A 3,294-nucleotide genomic window follows, 5' to 3' on the forward strand; every position below is an offset into this window, starting at 1 on the left:
GAGAGGGCCGATTTCCTGAAGTGCAGAGGCTTATAGCTTGGTGAGAAAACATATTCACAAAGAAAAACAGGATGGCAAACACCATGTGTCAAAAGGATACAGGCAGGTGCTCCAGGGGTCCAGGGGGAGCTGAGGAGGGGAAGTCAGGAGGTGTCTTGGAGGAGGTGGGACTCTAGCCAGGCCCTGAAGGAAAGGCTGGATTGAAACCAGGGAAGGGGAATGGAGAGGGCATTTCAGGCAGGAAGTGGAGGGTGTACAGATGCGGAGGGGGCAGTAGACAAGTTTCTCTGGGGCACAGAGTTCTTGGGGAAAGTGCTAGGAAGTGAGGGAAACATGAGAAGAGGGTATGACTGCTGGGATAATGAATTTGGGCTGTATTCTGAAGGAAAATGGGGAGAGGGTGGTGATTGAAGGGTTTTTGAGCAGAATGATGTGCGCAAAACGGCATTTTGTGATTACCTGGTAATTTGGAGGTGTGGAAAGGGCACAGGCATTAGAGTCAGACCTATGTTCAAATCTCGGCTCTGTTCCATCTTTGTAAAATGATGCAAATATTACTGTATACTCTTGCTGTAAGAATACAGTGCTTGGCCCTTGATCGATGTTCCATGTTAGTTCCCCTCACAGTGTAGAGAAAATGACTGGAGAAGGCAGAGAGGTTGGCTGGCAGACTACTGCAATAGTCTAGGTATAAGGAAATAATGATCACAATCATATTGAACATTTATTGAACGCCTACTACATTTCAGGTACCGGGATAAGCACTTTACTGCATTATATCTCATTTAATCCTCATAGATAAACCCTATACTATTATTATGCTCAATGTAGGATATGGAAGTGGAGGCTCTGGATAAATTTGCCAAACTCACGTGATGCATTACTGGTAGAGCTGGGGCAATCTGACCTCAGAACCCATTTTTTTCTAGGACTGGGGCTGGGGACAGGTTGGAAAAGGGAGAGATTTAAGAGACAATGGGAATGAAAGAAGAAGGGCAGGAGCTTGGAGTGAGTAATGGCAAATCCAGAAAGATGGATGGTAGTGTCTTCACAGAGATGGAGTCCTCGGGAGGAAGAGCTGGCTTGAGGGAGGTGACAAGGAGCTTGGTTTTAGGTTTGCTGATATTGGGGTGACCACACGATTTCTAAGATGCGGATAGGAATGGGTTCAGAAGAGAGCGGAGAACAGATATTTTGGACACCTTCAGGGAAATACAGTAGTTGAAGCTGGAAGAGAGGAGTAGAAAAAAGGGAAAAGCCAGGGCCCCGTGTTGAGACATACCTGTCCAGGGCCCCAGAGAAATAGAGCCATCAGATGAGTCTAAAGAGTAATCAAAAAGATGGAAGGATCAGGATTGTGGAGTGGGAAGGGGAGGAGAGTTTCAAAGAGAGAGGAAGAGGAGTCAGCAGTCTCAGGGACATCAGAGAGCCTGAAGACTGCATACCTACCATCAACGTGCATAGCTCACAGCCCCAGTAGCGAGCTAGAGACACATAATTGTTTCTACATGCTGAGTTATGACAGGGATGGGAACAAAATATTGTGGAAACATTGAAGAAAGAGCAACAAACTGCCCCACGTTGGAAGGTTTGGGAGGGGGTATATTCCAGAAGGAAGAAATGGTGTAGTCAAGGAGTGAAAGAGGACAGACTGGACCAAGCTCCTTAAAGACAAGATCTGTTTTACTCATCTTGTTTCCGCTAGTGCCAAATGCTTGTGGAACTGCTAATGGTGATGTAGCACTAAAGGTGTCCATCCTGAGCTGGCTACCAAGGACGGTGGCTGTGCATGGCAGTGGGTAATTAATAAGGAAAGCAAAGGCTGATAGGAGGAAATGGATGCTTATAAAATGGATCCCTAAGATAGTCTTTAGTAAGAGGAAGGCCCAGAGACCACTGTGAAGTCAGTTCAAAGGAGGTTTAGAAGGCCTCAGAGTAACACCGTAAGATGTAATTACCAGAACTCTGACTTCACTGCCTCCAATGACTATGATGAACATGGGGTAAAACGGAAAAAACTTGACTTAGAGTCTGATACCTGCAGTCAAACCCCGGCTCTGTCACTAACCTACCTTTGGGCAAGTCACTTCATCTCTTTGGGCCTTGGGTTTCCTGATTGGTAAAATGAAACTAATGATCCCCACCTTCTCTACTTCCTGAGAAAGCCCATGAGAACAGTTGAGATTCACTTTGTAAACTACATGGTAAACTAACCAGATGTTAGAGAAAACTTTGCTATTGATAATCTTATGAAGAAATGTATCAGTTCCAGAGCTCACTGTAGGGAAACTGGCGCCCCCTCTTCCCTTCACCTCCTCTCTTATTTCTTTATTCAACAAATATTTATTAATCTTTTGAGTGCTATATACTGTGGAAAGGGCTGGGGACATAAAGGAGATTAAGTCATGGTTGCTGTCTTTAGGAAGACAGTCAATGGGGGAGATAGACACTTACATGGATAACAAGGTCACATAATATGTGCCACAATGGTGGAAAGAAGAATATATTATGGGAATAGAGAGGAGGGAACAACTGTCTAGAGATTGTAGGAGGTGAAATGGACCCTGAATGACCAGCAGGAGTTTGCGCAGAGTGGGCGGGAACTGTGTGTACAAAGGCGTGGATATACATGGGTGCCAAAAGTATTTTCATAATAGCACCAAGACATTCTTTTAGCTCTCTTTCTCTCATGAGAGTCCTGTGTAGTTTTCGAGAAGCTTCATGATGTATCACAACAGATTGAATGCAGAAGTAGCTATGAGAATACAAGTATCTTCTATTAAGCCAGACATTAAAAAGATTTTCAGAAATGTAAAAAACAATACTATTCTTCTCACTAAATTTTTTTGTTTTGGAAAATGTAGTTTTTAAAAAAATTTTTTTATTCTATTCTATTTTATTTTATTTTATTTTACTTATTTTTGAGACAGAGTCAGGCTCTGCCACATGGGTTAGAGTGCTGTGGCATCAGCCTAGCTCACGGCAACCTCAAACTCCTGGGCTCAAGCAATCCTCCTGCCTCAGCCTCCCGAATAGCTGGAACTAGAGGTGTGTGCCACCATGCCCGGCTAATTTTTTTTTTCTATTTTAGTTGCCTGGCTAATTTTTTTCTACTTTTAGTAGAGACGGGGTCTCGCTCTTGCTGAGCCTGGTCTCAAACTCCTGACCTCCAGTGATTCTCCTGCTTCAGCCTCCCTGAGTGCTAGGATTACAGGTGTGAGCCACCATGCCTGGCCAATGTAGTTGTTTGTTTTTTTTTTTTAAATAAAAATGTTATTTATGTGAAGAGGTTTA

The sequence above is a fragment of the Propithecus coquereli genome, unplaced genomic scaffold (assembly GCF_000956105.1).
Source record: "Propithecus coquereli isolate 6110/MARCELLA unplaced genomic scaffold, Pcoq_1.0 Scaffold122, whole genome shotgun sequence".
NCBI lineage: Eukaryota > Metazoa > Chordata > Mammalia > Primates > Indriidae > Propithecus > Propithecus coquereli.